The sequence below is a fragment of the Pleurodeles waltl genome, chromosome 11 (assembly GCF_031143425.1).
Source record: "Pleurodeles waltl isolate 20211129_DDA chromosome 11, aPleWal1.hap1.20221129, whole genome shotgun sequence".
NCBI classification, from domain to species: domain Eukaryota; kingdom Metazoa; phylum Chordata; class Amphibia; order Caudata; family Salamandridae; genus Pleurodeles; species Pleurodeles waltl.
The window spans coordinates 943704073-943721977 of NC_090450.1; positions in this window are offsets into that span (position 1 = coordinate 943704073).

Sequence of the window (17905 nt, forward strand, 5' to 3'; positions counted from 1 at the left end):
GCCCTTGAAATGTTAAGAGAATTTGTATAGCCTCAAGTTTCTTCTGTTGTTGGTGCTATGACCTCAAACTGTCATTCAATTGTCGCATGTTCCCACAAATGGGCCAACTTTTTCCCAAAGCTGTCCCTTATTAACAGGTTAGAGAGTACAGTGATTAAGCTACATGTCATAAGTTTGAATCTCATCACACAGATTAATCCTTACATTCTGCACAGGTTAATATAGTAGTGTGGCATAACATCTGTTACCAGTGCTTTGGGAACTCGGTGAGGTCGACCTGTATAAGGATCAGCTATCTCTTCCACATTCATTCAAACTTCAAGTTTGCTTCTTAATGTCCACCAAGATTCTCATAGTTGTGTCTCACATTGCCCTGTGGAAGCAGGATTTGTACCCTGAGGATGGCGTTGGGGAGTCCTGGTGGTTCACCTTCCCTTTCCAGCACTGTCTTTCCTTAATAGATCCCCAAGCAGGCATAAGCTCCACTAGACAGCAGGGCCATATTTTTGTGAGGGGAGAGCAGCCCCCTGGGTAATGGCCAGTGCTCTTCCACATCTAAGGGCAAGGAAATCTTTCTATCCACCTTTTGGGGGCAGGGGGCAGTTTGGGGGATCAGGCACAAATCTGCCCCATGAAGGTGTAGAAAGCCGTTAGACACCATGGATTTCTTATTTTCTGTGTGGGGGGGGAGGACTCTTGAGCAAGGACCAGTGCTCCCCTACCCAAGGGCAAAGCAATCTATCTGCTCCCCCACCTGTTTTTTGGGGGGAACTTTGGGGGTTTGCCTCAGTCTCAACCCTCCCCAGATGGGTGGAAAGTTTATCAGACATTATTAACTAGAAACAGGGGTACCGCATCCTGGCATAGTGCCATGCCCCCAACCCAAAGGTGGCAATAAAGCCTTTCTGCTTCCCCAGGATCCAGATTGGGGATATTTTCCCCAAGTCTGTCCCCCAGGGGAATTAGAAAGCCCACTAGATTCCAGGGATTTTCCAGCCAGTTTTTCTGGAAGGGATTGGGACAGCCCAACCCTGTCTCATTGTCATGCCCCCTAACCCAAAAGGGGCAACACTGTCTTTCTCCCCACCTGGGACAGATGGCTTTTTCCCCAAACTTGTCACCCGTGAGGGGGGGAAAGCCCACTAGACACTCAGGATTTCAAAATGATACAAAAAAGATAGGGTGGTTTGTATGGGACCATACCTGACCCCAGAAAGGGGGGCTGGATAGCATCCTTACTCCTTTTGGAGTTTTCCCCTAATCTGCCCTTTGGTTGGTAGAACCATCACTAGACACCAGGGAAAAATGGTTCAAATTAAAGCAGAGGTGATGGGGGACCACCCGTCCATGCATTGGTCTGGGCCTTCACCCCAGAATGTATATCAATTAAGGGGCAACCTAGTAATTCTGGGGATCTGGGTAATGAAACAATTATGCAACACAGTGATCCCCTTGGAGAAAGCCCATCCTCCCTAGGCCAATGAGAACCATACAATAGTTAGTACACTATAAAAATACAATTGATTAATCATACAATGAATCAATATGGCAAAACCTTGGTAAGAAGTTCATATTGTAGGTGCTCCAAAAAAAAAAAACAGCGTGGTGCAAAGTGACATTCGTGAATAAAGTGTACAAGTGCTTATTTACAATATATGTAGCCTAAAGGCTGATATTAAGCAAGGTTTCAACATGCAAGACTAAAATTAGAGTTCATTGTGTGAAAATATATATCAACATCAGTCCACTAGTAAAAGGTTGCCTTTTTGACCCCACAAATAACAGGGTCATCATCAGAACCAAGATGGTAGCAGCCAACACTGTCAGGAGCAGGGCGCTCGCATGCGTCTGAATGCTCCACTGGTAAGGGTGTGAACACCCGCACCCCGCAACAGAACGCTCGCCAGAAGGGCAAAAGACGCACTCAGTGAGTGCAAGCAAAATGCCTAATAGGAGGGTTGGAGACGCGCTGAGTGCGCACGAGCCCTGAGGCAGAACCAGCCTGATTTCTTGGTCTGCAACATGCAATCTACAACAGCCAAGGAAACAACTAACTGTGGACCAAAGAATGAGGACAAGAGGAGGATGACGGACTGGTATAGCCTATGGGGCATTATGTTTAGCTACTGTGTCACATGGTGTTGATGAGATTATGATGTTATTCATGGGAGTTGTAGTTTTGATTGCTTTGATGCTGCGAGTTTTGAAGTAAAGAAAGTTAAGCATAATCAAGCCTTCATTCCTATAATAGAATCTGGCATGGCTGTTACGATACAGCGAACGGGACAGGACCCGGGTCAGACTGGCTCAGAATATAGGCCTATGCATCAAAATAAAAGTGGCTCCATTAGTGAACTAGGTAGCTAAAAATCTTGCCTCTGTTTGCAAATCAGGGCAGTTTTGCACTTGTAAAGACACTGTATTGTAGCTAAAAAGCCTGCCTCTGTTTGTAAATCAGGGCAGTTTTGCACTTGTAAAGGCACTCTGTATTGTAGCTAAAAAGCCTGCCTCTGTTTGTAAATCAGGGCAGTTTTGCACTAGTAAAGACACGCTGTATTGGTATTCTGCAGGGTATGGAAGTCTGCATAGATTTGAGCTTGCTGCAGGAAATGTTTGTTTTAAAACAAGGGAGGTCAATAGAAAAACCAGCCCAGCAGATCATAAAGCAAACGTACAAAGGCGGCTCAAAGCTAGCAAGGCGGCCCACACACTGACCATTCAGACTAATTACTGCCTGATTGACTTATAGACCAGTCCAACCAAGCAGGACAATCAAGCAAGCATTGTCAAAGCCAATAGATCTTGCCTATGCAAGAGCTATTGACTCTACCAATGTGTTTTAGCCATGTTGTACACCTGTGTGTTTGCTGTTTAGCATGACTGAAAGTTAGTGCAGTAGAGGTGAGTGGTGTGGAGTGTCGTTTAGTGGAGTAGTGTAGAAGAGTGGAGTGGCATAGAGTGGAGTTGCGTACAGTGGCATGCAGTGGAGTGGCATAGAGTGGAGTAGACTGGTGTACAGTGCACTGGCATAAAGTGTTGCTGAGTAATGTGGCATACAGTGCAGCGGCGTAGAGTGCACCAGCATAGAATATAGGGGTGTACTATGCAGTGTAGTAGAATGCAGTGGCATAGATTAGAATGTTGCATAATGGAGTGCAGTGGTGTAGAGTGGAGTGGTGCAGAATAGATTAGAATGGCATAGAGGATAGTGGTGCAGAGTAGAGTGCAGTGGTGTAGAATGAAGTGATGTAGAGTGGAGTACAGTGGCGTAGAGTGAAGTGCAATGTCTTAGAGTGCAGTGGCATACAGTGCAGTGATGAAGAGTAGAGTGGACTGGTGTAGAGTACATTGGCTCCGGAAGTTACACCGCAACCTCTAGATGCACTGTATTAAACTAAGCAAATTGCTCAAGTTACAGTTTAAAAAATATACAATTTAAAACTCCAAATGCTTTCCTGTTGGAGACTAGCATACAGTGAATGATATGTTTGATTACCAATCCAAGACGGCAAACACCACTTGGATCGGCAAATAAAACAAACATTGGCAAAGACAATAGACATAGCCTTAAAGCACCAACGAATGTGAGCACATGCATTCATAAATGCTGTTTGCATTAATTTTATGCACAAATGTTGCTCATCACGTTAAAACCTGCTCTACTGGCTTTGACAATGTTAAAAATACTTTCTGTGTAGAATGCATGTTGGGAACAAGGATGTAACTAACAGCATAGTTGAGCCTATTTTTCATATTTAAAATAACTCCTTGTCCGTTCTAATGGAAGCACTTCTTCAAAGGTGGAATAATATATCACCAGCTGATAGCATCAGGTGAGACTCCGGGTGAGTCCAGCCCTGTGCTTAATTTGTGCTTGTTGTTTCCGGTGCAGAGCACCGGCACGTTTTTTTGAGGGCCGGCGCTTAGTTTTCTGTCTCAAGGATTTACTGTGAGCAAAAGACACGTGGGAAATACGGAGGAAGAGAAAAACGAAAGAGTCAGAAAGGGGAAAAGCAGGAAGCTGCAAGACTGAGATGAAGGGGCAGGGAGTGGCTGTAAATGGATTGAAGAGGCCCGAGGTGGCTTCAGGATTACGCTGCCTCAGTATTATGTGCTCGCACTTTTAATTGCAGCAGCAGCGTGTTTAAGAGGACAGCTTTGAGCACCGGCACCATTCTATTTACAAATTAAGCACTGGTCAAGCCAAAGCCCATTCCATGCATATTTTAAAGACTTGCTAGAAATATGTCATCAAGGCAGCTATGTTGCCAAGCTAGACCTAAGAAGGGAATCTTACTTTACCTACATGTGACAATATTATGAAATAAATATGATGTATTTTGTCATTCACAGACATACTGCTTAGAGGGTCATTTAGAATATGGAGAAGCTGTAAAAATCTGTATGAAATGCGTTCCAAGTCGTTTTCCGTGTATGTAATGAATTTTTTGCATTAAGAGAAAAGCACTGTATTCTGTGCCTGTTAGTAACAGAGCACAAGCAAAAAGTCGCTATTTTTACACCATTAATTGCAGAAAAAGAGACGGAAACAATGTACATTTATTTCTCAATTTGCTGTAATGTAATTATCATAGGATGTGGTATCGTATAACAGAATGTGGTGTAATAGCAAAACATCTGACATTTTCCACAGGACTCCATTAGAGGTGCAGTGTTCATTTCTCACAAATGGAAATTCAACACAGCTCCAATGTGCATAAACAGCAGAATGTTCTCCTGAAAGTGCTTCCACTGATGCCTGAAAACGTTCCTCTAACTTTTTAAAGAGGTAAGCTTAACTGTGTTGCTTGTCGCCACAAATGGCTTCATGTGTAACTCCTTCCAAGAGTTCCAGATACCGGGAGCATTGATAGCTGCAGGGAGGAAGGTGGCAATAGAAATAACAGGGGTCACAAGTTGGGACCTTGATGGTCGCCTTAGAAATGAGGAATTACCGAAGGAATCAGTAACTTGATTCTCAGTTCTTAGAATTCCCCCTGCTTTCAGCAGGATAAAGTCCCTAAGTGAGTGTTAGGAAGTAGTGAGGAATTTGCAGAAATCAGGAAAGGCTAGCATTAAGGGGTAGTAAAATGTCTTAGGGTTCAAGAAAGGGTAGCGTTAAAAGGTTTTAAGAACTTTTTAGGGTTCAGGGAAAAATAGGGTTTAAGGAGGGTAGTGTTAAGGGGTAGTAATGTTTTTTATGGCTCAAGGAAAGGTAGTACTATAGGGGGAGTTAGGGCTTTTAGGGTTCAGCAATGGATAACATTAAGGGATAGTGAAAGGTTTGTAGGACTTTGTGAAGGGTAACGTTAAGGGGGTTGTAGTGTTCTGGGGATGGTACCTTTAAAGGGAAGTAAGAGTTCGTATGGTTCTGGGAAGGCTAGTGTTACGGGGCAGCAACAGGTTTTAGATTTGAGGTAAAGGTAGCATTCAGGGGTGGTAAAAAGTTTTAAGGTTCGGGGAAGGGTAGTTTTAAGGGGATAGTAAGGAGAATTTAGGGTTCCGGGAAGGTAGTATTAAGGGGTATGAAAAGTTTGTTAGAATTCAAGGATGGTAACTTTAGGGGGAAGTAAAGAGTGTTTAGGGTTCAGAGAAGGGTAGCATTAGGAGATAATATGGGGTTTTAGGGTTCAGAGCTGGGTGGCGTTAAGATGTAGTAAGGGTCAATATAGGTCACAGATGGGTAGCGTTAATGGGGTATCTAACCTTTAACTGCAGTTTTTAGTCCGCCTAACCTTTACTCAGTCGTTACTCTGCATAGGCATTTACTCCACTGGTAAGCGTTCTCTTAGGGTTAAAGTGTGGGTAGAGGTAAAGGGGCGTAAGGGTAAGTTTATGGTTTAGTAGAGGGTAGAGGTAACGGGGTGTAAGAGAGATTCTAGGGTTTACAGGTGAGCAAAGGCAAAAAAGGGTAAGAGTGCTTTTAGGGTTAAGGTGTGCGTAGAGGTAAAGGAGGTAAGGATGGTTTTACTGTTAAGGGATGGGTAGAGGTAAAGGGTTAAGGGTGATTTTAGGATTTGAGTATGGGTAGAGGGAAAGGAGGGAAAGGTAATTTCAGGGACAAAATATGGGTAGAGGTAAAGCAGGCCAAGGGTAATTTTAGCGTTAAGGGGTGGGTAGAGGTGAAGGGTGATTTTTGGATTAAGGGTGGGTAGAGGTAAAGTGGTAAAGGCTTGGTTTGGGGTCGTTAGAGGTAAAGGGACATAAGCAGTTTTACACAAAGAGTGGTTGGTGAGGTTACCCCGGGGTTTGGGGAGTCACTAATCCCCAAATTACATATATATGGATTAGAGCCATGCAGACTAAAAGTTTGCACACTAGTGTCCAATATTCGTTAAGCGGTAGTATGAGTTTGCGGGATTTATGAAAAAGTAGTGTTAAGGGGTAGTATGCGGTTTTCAGGGTTCAGGGATAATTAGCGTTAAGGGGTAATAAGGTTTTCCTGTTCAGGGAAGGGTAGCTGTATGGGGTAGTAAGGAATTTTCAGAATTTAGGGATGAGTAGGATTAAAAGGTACTAGGGGTTTTCTTGGTCCCATGGAATGTTAGTGTTCAGGGGTATTAAGAGGTATTTAAGGTTTAGAGCTAGGTAAGTATAATGAATAGTAAGGGTTTTTAGGGTTCAGGGATAGGGTGCATTCAGTGGTACAAAGGATTATTAGGGTTCACAGAAGGTTAGCATTAATGAGTAATAGGGGTTGTTTGTGTTCAGGCAGGGATGGGTAGCCTTAAGGGGGTAGTAAGGTTTTTACGGTTCATAGAAGAGTAGCGTTAAGTGGTTGTAAGGAGTTTTTAGAGTTCATAAAAGGGCAATGGTACATAGTAGTAACAGTTTATAGAGTTCATGGAAGAGCAGCGTTGATGAATAGCATAAAGTTTATATGGTTTAGAGGCTAGCGTTATGGGATAGTAGGGGCTTTTTTACAGTTCAGAAATGGGTAGCATTAAAAGGGTATAAAGGGGTATCTGATAGAGACTTCAAGCTGCAGATTCTTTACCTTTGAATTCCCTGGCATCAGCTTTGAATCCTGAATTTTTTGCTGAGCAATACCCTGCACGCGCCGTCTTTCGGCTCTACGTGGCGTCGTTGGAGCCACTTGTGACATCACGGCCACCTATAACGGCACCACACCGGCATGTGTACGTGAGTTCTTTTCCTTCCTCGCCGGTTTAGTGCAGGTCCGGGTTTCGAGCTTTGTCAGGCCTTTTTTAGACCCTTTTGTCGAAGATTTTTCATCTGTGCGAGATGTCATCAAGGAAGACTGGGTTCAAGCTGTGTGGCACCTGTCATCACGCCATGTCGGTGACGGACCTCCACCAGGTATGTCTCTGGTGCCTTGACAGAGACCTCGACTCGAAGTCGTGCTCCGACTGCTGGGCCATGGCCCGAAAGCTCTGATAGAGCAGTCTCTGAAGCTCATGGCGGCCCGGCAGTTAATGTCTGTAGGCACGACTCCTAGGAGGTGGTGGTCCTGCTCGAGGAGGAGGTCGCAGGACCTCTCCAGGAGCCCCAAGTCCTCTTCTTCTCATTCGAGGTCCTCCAGGCACTCGGGGAAGAGGCACAAAAAGAAGAAGTCCAAGCAGACTACGCCATGCCCGTCGTCCAACGAAGCGTCTCGGGAACGTCGACGTTCAGAGCACGGTTCCACGGATGGGAAGGGGTTTTTAGGATTAGATGTAAATTATACATACTATTTGGTAATGTAATTTTAAAAAACTAAATCATAGATTAAAATTAATAATTAAATTAAGTTCTGGGATCCAAGAAGCTTTAAAGAAAAGTCTCTCAAGCTCATAAATCTTCAAATTAGAAAGAAAAAACACCAGTGTCTAAAGGAGTGCCATGTTAAGGTAGTGCTGAAGTTGATAATGGAAAGTGATGGGGAAGGTAGCTGGAATTGCAATACAGCAACACATTCCTTCAGACTGCCCCCCCCCCCATCTGTACTGCTGCGAGAGAAGAACAAACACCATAATATTTTAAATATCTAGGAGACATATATGCACTTTTTCTATGGAAGCACACAACCTGTAACCAGTCTAAACCATGTACTCATGTCCATCAACATGTGGGTGCAGCAAAAGCCCATCTCTGTAGTACTCCTGAAAGCTCTTTTTTGGGTTAATCACCTAAGATTTGGCGACAGCTGCACTGTCAAGCCTGAGCTAAAAATTAAGATTATTTTGCACGAAAGTGCAGTTTATTTTGTTTTAAAGAGGACTGTGACATGATGGCAAAGGGGCAGCAGGTGGATGTTGAGGGGCAAGAAAAGGAAAAGCAGTGCATGAGGGACATAACTAGAAAGGGGGAGTGCATCATAAGGAGAAAAGCACACAATAGAGTGAGTGCGAGGGAGAGAAAAGCACGGAATGCAGGGCATCTTGGGAGAAGCACTCGAGGCAGAGCATCACTCAAGGGTTATGGCAACACTGGAAGTAGAGGGAGAAGAACACGAAGGAGAGAAAAACACAATGGAGGGAGAAGTACATGAGAAACCAACACAGCACTAGAGCACAAGAGAGAGAGGGTGAGAGATTGAGAACACATACACTCTCGTGCAGTTCTTAATCAAAAAGAAAGAAAAAAGTAGTTCTCTAAAAGTGAGCAGTGGAAGGATACATGAACAGAGGCTATGCTCTTGCAGAGGAACATTCCGAAGATGGGCCAGGCAAGCTACTAAATAAGAATCAAGGAAATGAGAGTGACAATAAAGCCAACCGATAGTAAGCAACGGGTGGGCTTCAAGCCCTCTATACGTTTTGGTTAACAGACAATAGGTCTTTTTCAAACAGCTGCGTTGTTTGGGAGCCTCAACCTAACACAGAATTATAGGACACCAATGAAAACGATTATTACAAGCGTTAAAAAAAATACCATACCTTATTTTTTGTCTTTTGGCAAAAGCACAAGGAAAGTTTAAACTCTGCAAATGGGACAACATAATATTAATAGTGTGAAAAATACAAAGGTGCCCACATGTAGACAATGGATATTAGCTTTTAGCCTTTTGGGGAAGTAGTGCTATTACTAAACAATGGAAATAAATTTACTAAATCATATTCATTTTTTAATAGACCAAAAGTATTTTGCTTTCCTTGAATAACGTCTTAGTGGTACCACTGATGGACATTCAGGTAAGTCTTTCAGGACTCCTCTCTCCAGTGGTATGCATCATAAAACTTGTTTCGCTCACTAATTTACACGTTTGTGTACAATATGTCATTTCAAATGCCATTGAAGAAAGTGTTTTTTTTATTTTTTTATGTATATAGGTCCTATGTCCTGATGATGGGCAGCATGAACCAGCATAATGGTGAAACATTCTCACCCCCAGTTATGTTTTATGGAACATTATTAAAGGTTACTAGTACGGACCACAGATTGCGGCTGCCTGCTCATCAGCTAATCAAGATTATCTCAGCAGAGTTTAGGAGGCTCAAGTCCTCAAAGCTAGGCGATGTCACAACTGCAGGTCCATTTGAGCAATATTGATCAGAAACTCAAACTTGTCATGGAAACATTTGAAGAACTGGAGCAAATGGTCTCCTATCTGGAAGGTCAAAGACATTTTCTTCAGAAGCATTCTGAAGGAAGGAAATATCAAAGTTGAAAGATAAACAAGAAGAATTGGAAGATCATTCCAGCTGTTTCAGTGTTTGGTTTATCAGAGTACCTGAAAGTTATGAGAACGAATGTGGAATGGTTCAGTTGAATGAGAGACTGATTCTGCCAAAGTAACTTTTGATGTTGCAATTAAGACAGCTCATCAGGTTTCTGGGCAGGTTTGAAACCCACAAACTAAGTTTCATGCACAGCTTTTGTCAATGTTTCTTATTATTGGATCAAGGAACAGACATTAACTAAGGAAGTACAGGAGAAATCTTTTAGATCCATGCAAAACGTTACATTTTAATTCTTTTTTTGATGTGACTATTGCACTTGCCCGGAGTCTGAAGGATTTTAGGAACATGTTATATTCTTTCAAAACAGCAGGGGCACAGACTTCACTTTTCCAACAATCTAAGCTAAAAGTACTCCACAAGGGCAGAATTAACATTTTCTCCATGGTTGTGATGGTTCAGAACCTTTTAAAAAAGCTTCAAGAAGGGTAAGCCAGTTAGGCAGTTGGATGATAATGTTTGTTTTGGGGGTCTTATTATATGAGCTTTGCTATTTATTACCTCAACTTTCACAAGCTGTTTTTGGTTGGAGGGTTAGTTAAATGATTTAAAATTTTGACATCCATCGTCTTTATTTGGCTTCAGCCCTTTCAATAATGGCATCACAACCTGTGACTTAATAAACAAGGGCTGATCTGGCAACCTTAAAATGGCCAAAAGATAACCCTTAACTGTGCCCTAAACAAAGCCTAGTCAGGCAAGAGGCATAACAAATCACAGAGCATTAGATAACTTGGCCTGGAGGGGGTCATACTGGCATGCAGCACACCAAGCCACACATTTATCTAAATAACAGTCGTATACAGTTTTCTCTGAGGGACACCTGGCTGGTAAGATGACATGAACCACCACCGGAGGAAGGTTGAAGATGTTCAGTTGTTGTCACTCAGTCTCCACTCATGAAAGTGGAGATTGTGAAGGGTTGGGTGCAGAACGCTGGCCTGCTGCTGCAACAGCAGGTTTCCCCAGAGGGGCAGCCAGACTGGATGACAGATGATCAAACCCAGGAATTCTGGATACCATACTCGCCGTGCCCAATCGGGAGCCATTAGGATGACTTGGGCCTGTTCTGTCCTGATATTCTTGAAAACTCAGGTGAAGTGATATCAGCAGAACGGGCATACAGACGTCCCAAGTTCCACTTGAGGTGGAATGCATCTCTGAGCGAGATATGCCTTGGAAACTCCCAACATGCAGAAGTGCTGACATTGAGTGTTCTCAGCAGTGGCAAATACAGTAGAGTCATTTGTGGAAGGGAGCTTGTGACACCTCTGGATGCAGCTGTCATTCATGATCTGCCAGGCATCGGCAGCTCAAACAAGTCCTCCCTTGCATTCAATGATCCTGCCAGGTGGTTCACCAAAAGGAAAATTTATGATCAATCCATTTCCATAAGCACAAGGCCTCCTGGCACAGGATCTGTGAACCCATCCCACAGTTTGTTGCAGTACCACATGGCGGTGTTGTTGTCCATGAGTAACTGTACCAGCCTCCCCTTAATGGGCAGCAGGAAGGATCTAAACTCCAAATGGATGGCCCTCCACTCCAGGAGGTTGATGTGGAGCTGGGACTCCCAGAGACCAGTGGCCTCTGATCTCTACCTCACCCAAATAGCCACCCAAACCCAAAAGCGGTGCATCGGCCACCACTGTCAGCTCTGGGTGGGGAAGGAAGGGGGATCTGCCACTGACCCAATCGTGGTCCAGTATCCACCACTGCAGATCTTTTACAGTCTCCTCCAAAATCTGAACGTGGTCAGGGAGGTCCCCCTGATCTTGAGCCAACTGGGACTTCAGATCCCACTGCAGAGCCTGCATATGCCACCTCATGTGCGCAATCAGCAGGATGCCATCTGTCCCAGCAGCCTCAATGTCGCTCACACTGAAATCCAGGGCCAAGGCTGAAAGATCGGAATCATAGATTTAAGGTACGAAACCAAACAGTGTCCACAATGGCTCTAATGAAGGGAAGTCTGAGAAGAAGTCAGGTGTGACTTTGCCAAGTTGATAATGAACCCCCAAAGACGAAAGGAGGCTTGCCGTAGTCTTGAGGTGGTTGATGACCCACCTTCAACAGCCAATAATCTAGATAAGGGAAGATTGGCACCCCTGACCTCTGAAGGTGCGCTGCCACCACTTTTGTGAACACCCAAGGGGCTCCGGCGAGGCCAAAGGGGAGCACCTTGAACTGAAAATGCCCCCCCCAACATGAATCACAGGTTGTACCGATAGGCCGTCATGCCGGGAATATGGAAAGAGGTGTCCTGCAGGTCCAACGCTACCATCCAGGGTCCAGGGTAAACCAGACCTGGGCCAGGGTGAGAAATTTGAATTTCCAGGGGAAGGCATTAAGAAAGTGCAGATCTAGAACAGGCCGAAGTCCTCTCTCTTTCTTGGGCACCAGAAAGTAGCAGGAATAACAATCCCATCCTTTTTCTGCCACTGGCACCCGCTTGACAGCTCCTTTGGCCAAAAGGGATTGCACTTTCTGCTCAAAATGGTGAGATGGTCCTCCTTCAGTCTCTGAGGGGACAGTGGAAAGTGCAACGAAGAAGAGAGAAAGGGTAGGGCATACACCTTGCAAACAATCAGTAGGATCCCCCTGTCCAATGTGATTTCTGGCCAACCCATTAAGAATCGATGGATTCTGCCTCCCATCAGGTGGCTGTGTCCCTCCAAGAACACGATAAAGAGGCATGGCAAGTGAGGCCGTAGGGGGATGGTAGGCTGGGTGGCTCGCTAACCTTGGCAACAGGGGTGGTTGGAACCAAGCTCTTTACCGCAAAACTGCTGGGTCTCTCTGTGGAGTTAGACAGGTTGGCAGTAAGGGATGTTTTGGCCAAAAGTTGTCAAGGAAGGGTTGGAACTTTTGCAGTAGGTAAGGCTGGGCAGAAATACTCAGAGAGCGATCAGTGGCACTGCCTCCTTAAAGCACCTCAGGACAGAATTATCTTTTTCCCCTCAAACAGGCCAGTCCAATCAAAGGGCATGTCCTTTAGGGAGGACTGGACGTCCCTGGAGAAACCAGTCAGTCACAGCCACACATGGCAGTGAATGGCAACGCTGGTGCCTATGGTGTGCCCATTGGAATCAGTGGTGTTCAAACCACAATGAATCGTGAATGTGGCAGTATCACAATCATCTTGAATTGCCTGAGATAGCACAAGGTAAATGTGTTTAGGCACACCATGGAGGACTTGTACCACCGAATCCAGAAGAGAATGGGAGTAGTTTCCCAACAAACAGTTGTGTTAACAGAACTGGTAGAAGAAAGACATGTTCACCAAAAGTTTCAACTTGCTTTTTTTCCCTATCAGTAGGAGTAGTTGGAAATGTATTCGGATTAGAGCGGCTGGTGGAAGCCTGCACTACAAGCCTTTCCAGTGAGGGGTGCTGTTAAAGAAAAGCAGGGCCGCCAGGGGTTGATGATGACGTCTGGTAATCTGGCTATTGACTGGGAAGCCAAAGTGGGGTTTGGCCCAAGCCCTCAATAAGGTATAAGTCAATGCCTTGTTAAAGGGAAGAAGGGTCTTAGAAAATGTTTGCCCAGCTGAAGCACTTCTATTAATACATTGGTTGAACCTCCAGGGTGGGGAGCTGGAGGTCAAGAACTTCTGCCACCCTATCCTTTACCAAGGCATAGCAAGTGGATTCTTCTGTAGCTGGTCTTGGGGAGAAAAAAGTCCTGTATCCTTGGAGGTATCTTGGCCACTCGCCTCCTGTAAGTTATCGTACTTGTTAACATCTTTGTAGGGCTGAGTGAACACATCACCTGGGTCACAGTCATTACTGGAAACAATCCCAAAAATGAAATGCAATGTTGTAGAGCCTGTGGTAATTCAAGTAGGGGAAGTGGCGCCTCTGCAGATTGGAGTGCAACGTCGGTCAAGGTTGGACCATGGTTGATTTGGGTTGGAGAGAACACTTGGACAGCTTTTTAAGGTTCCAAAATCAGCATGAGTCACCCTGCCCAGGGCCCGCGTGGGTCATGGTGCCGGCAGCAGAGTCCGAGGCAAGACAAGTGTGGAGGTTTCAGCAGGTGCAGAGGACAAACCAACTGGCGGTATCACAGGTATAAGACCTTGTTGCTCCTTAGGGCCTGAAGGTACACCTGAGGGAGTTGTCAGGGATCCAAACAGCCAGAGTGTAACTGAGCAGAGCTGACACAGCATGACTGATGGCCCCAGAAAATCTGGCTGTGCCGAAACCAGCTGCAGGATTGGCTTCAAAGTCGGCCGACTTTAGGAGTGGGATTGAGAAGGATGGTGCCACCCTTGCACTCTATTAACCAAATGCAAGTGGCATGAGGGAATGGAGGACTTGGAGCGGCTTAGTTGACTCCAGGAACAGGTCTGAGAGTGGGCCTTGGATGTGGATTAGGACTTGAAGCTGTCCCAGTGTGGAGTCTTCGTCTGCTTGGCGACCTAGTTATGCCTCGCATTCCCTGGTAGCCTTTGGGTTCATTGACACGCAGTTGTCACAGGCCTTGGAGTCCAGGCACCACAGGCACACCTAAAGGAGATCTGTCATAGACATTTGTCTACCTTTTGTTTTTAGAGAGTGACATCTTTTGCAGACATTTTGTGTAAATATCGAGGTAAGAGTTTCAGAGAGATGATAGGGAGCTCCAGGTCTCCATCTGATGGAGCAGAAAGAAGGGAACTGACCTCAGCACGGGGGAGTGGCACCTATTTAGACCCCACATGTCATTTCTGGAGCAGAATGGCATCAGTGCAGAGTCACAAGGCGCCACCTTCTGGCGTGCAGAAATACTGCTGAAAAGTTTCCAGATCCAATCCGATGCCTGGAGAATATTCGAAAGTTGAGGAATCTGCAGCTAGATGTCTTCATGAGAAGTTATAATTTTGTGAGATACTATGGCCCTATTGAAGACCAGGTTGAAGCTTTGAACAAATTGTATTCATTCATATATTCTAATGGTTCCACATTATGGGAGGCAAATTTTATATTCTTCTGGTTTCTGAGCTAGTTGCTTCAAGAAGGGGAAAAAACAAATTAAACCAAAATCTGCAACATTTATTTCAACTTTTAAATCATATTTTGGCGTCCATGGCAGGTACAGTTTCTCTCCCAAAAGCACTTTCTATGTTTTTTCAGTGTGATTTAATTCCGCATCTAGATAGGACTTCTTTTTAATGTCTTGAACTTTAGTCAATAGAGGTTGTTTGATAACAAGCAACTGTTTTTCAGATCATGGTCTTATTTCTGTTGAAATTGAGGTTGATTTAGGTTTATATCTGAACAGAAGGTGGTCCTTTAATAAATCTTTAATTTCTGAACTAGAAAGGGTTTCATCCGCTCAAAATCTCATTACTGTTATTTTTTTTAAATAAATCTAGGGTCTGCTTCATTTCCCATGGTTTGGGATGCATTTAGTACTATTTTCATGGACATGTTTCTGCTAAATGAAAGAAAAGCAGTGACCCTGATGCTTCAAGAATGTGTCGAGAGGGCACCCACAGCAGTCTACCTCTCAGATTCCAAAGATAACTCAAAATGTGGCTCAGACACAGAAATATTGAAGAAAATAGAACTTCTAACAAAAAATGATAAATCAGAAACATTATGAAGAGCATGAGCATGTCGGTAAGCTGTTGGTGTTGTGTGCAAATATGAAGGGCAATAACATTTTTATAAACAGGTGTCCTTGACTCTTTAACTGAGCCAGGAAAAAGCGGAAAGAAGGGGGAAGATTGAAAGAGTGGAAACCAAGACAAAAAGGGTAGCTGGTGACTGGAGATGGTTCCCCGACGGTGTTTTCAGGAAGACCGGAAAAAGAGGAACGAAAGACCGGGTTCCTGGTGACTGGAGATGGTTCCCCGACTGTGTTTTCAGGAAGACCAGAAAAAGAGGTACGAAAGACCGGGCCTTTAGTCTTGTGGTTTGACAGCCAACACGTGTTTCATCGCTTAAACAACATACAAGCCTGTGGCTTTTTCAAGGCTGAAAATTATAATCCAAAAACATAAAACATTTCTAAAATACTGGTAGAAGAAAAGCAGTTTCTTAAATATTGACCGTGCTGGGACGCGCTGGGACTGCCGTTTGCTGCTGACCCTGGTGCCCTGGTGCCTGGAGGAAGGGGCGGGCTCTGAGCCCCTTAAAAACTTTTATCGCGCTCCCGCTTTGCGGGACGCGCTGGGACCGCTGTTTGCTGCTGACCCTGGTGCCCTGGTGCCTGGAGGAAGGGGCGGGCTCTGAGCCCCTTTAAAACATTTATCACGCTCCTGCCTCGCGGGACGCGCTGGGACCGCCGTTTGCTGCTGACCCTGGTGCCCTGGTGCCTGGAGGAAGGGACGGGCTCTGAGTCCCTTTAAAACTTTTATCGCGCTCCCGCCTTGTGGGACGCGTGCAGGCGGCACCCGGGCCAAGGGCGGGCCCGTCCTTCGCCCGTCATCGACAGGAAGAGGCTGGGCTGGGGCCCCACTCTATCATTTTATTTTCATCTGGAGTTAAATAATTTTGGGAGCTACTAAAGAAGGCGCGTGTGATCATTATTTAAAATGGGAAAAAGAAAGATCAGTCTCCAAAAAGGGGAAGGTGGGGCTAGTCTTTTAGCCCAGTCTTCTATTACCAGTTATCTATCCTCTGTAATGGGGGCTATTGAATCTGAACTGGAGCAAGTTGAAGAAAGGATTGGGGCTGTTCAAAAAAACTGTTCAGCAGCCCCCATTGGAACCCATTGTTCATATAATTACTAATTCAAAGGAGGGGTCACCTTCACTTGCCCCGTTTATTAATACTACTCATTGCGATATGTCCTCACAAATCCCACCTAAACCCCCTGTTCAAAGCGTCAACTCATCCTTGGAACGTTCCCCGGCGCTTTCCCCCCCACTGAAGAAGAGGAGAGCGGGTAAAAGGTCTAAGAATCTAAAAAAGATGTTGGGCCCTAATAAGAGAATTCATATTTCACCGATAATTAGCCCCAATGAATCACTTGTTTTGGTTACACCAAATGAACATCTTAAAAGCAATGATGCTTATAGTGACCCCTCTGGTGTAATAGACTCTATACTCAAATCTTTTTGTGCTACCCTAGAGGAGAAACTTATTTCCCTGATTACCAAAAAACTTGACTGTTTCTGTAATAACATGCTTAGTACTCTTGCCCAGGTATCTAATTCGGGAGTATTAAGTGAGGGAAAGGTACCTACCCGGGATGTGGCATCAAATGAAAATTTATCTCAAGGCTCCGGTACACTGATGGCCAAATCTTTGACTATATCTGGCCAAGGTAATGCTGTGATCAAGCAGCCGCTAGTAATCCCTAAAGAAGTTACTTCCCTTGGGCCAAACCCTCCATTATCAAACAAATCTATGTATCAAGCAGATATATTGCACCTACCTCCTGATTGTATTCCCTATGTTTTGGTGTTAACAAACATGCCTCCTTTGGATAGAAACAAAAAAGAAGACACCCAAGCTTTGATAAGGAAGTCTGCACACTGGTTGAAATCTAAATTCAAGGTTAAATATCATCCAAATATTAAGATCCTTATGGCGCATAGAGTGAAGCAAGTTGGCCACCTAAGAAATATGGATGATGGAGACTGTGTTGTAATCAATTTTGCCAACCCGTGTTCAGTCGATCACCTTTTGGCAAATTTAGACTATTCTAACTTTTTAGATAATGGGATCCAAATACATTCCCTTTGGCATTTTTATGACTACTCCCTTTTTCCACAACGTTTTAGTGTTGTCCCTAGCAATCACACCTTATTTACAGCTAGGCCATCTGTGCAGGTGAATGTTCCTTCTAGTAATTGTCCCTTGGCCTTTAATTCTCTTGACGAGAATGACTGACTCACGGCAATCGCCAGTCCGGGTCCAAAAAATTTGTTGAGCTTAATGTCTAACGACGACCAAGATGAACTTATACAGGAAGAAAGAGAGATCATTGTTGATACTTTCCATTTAAACTATACTGATAAATTGGCATTACCCACAGGATCAAAGCCCCTATCTTTGATTAGTTGGAATATTGCGGGGCTTCGATCTAAAATAAACGACCCAGACTGGACGAGTTTTATATCATCCTTTGACATAATATGTATACAGGAAACTTGGTCAAAAGATACGTTCCTTTTGGATGGGTATACAACTCTTTACCAGCCGCCATTAACTTCCTCAATGGGAAGGGCACGAGGAGGGCTTTTAGTGCTTGTATCCTTAAAACTACTATAATTGAAGGCTTCCCTAATT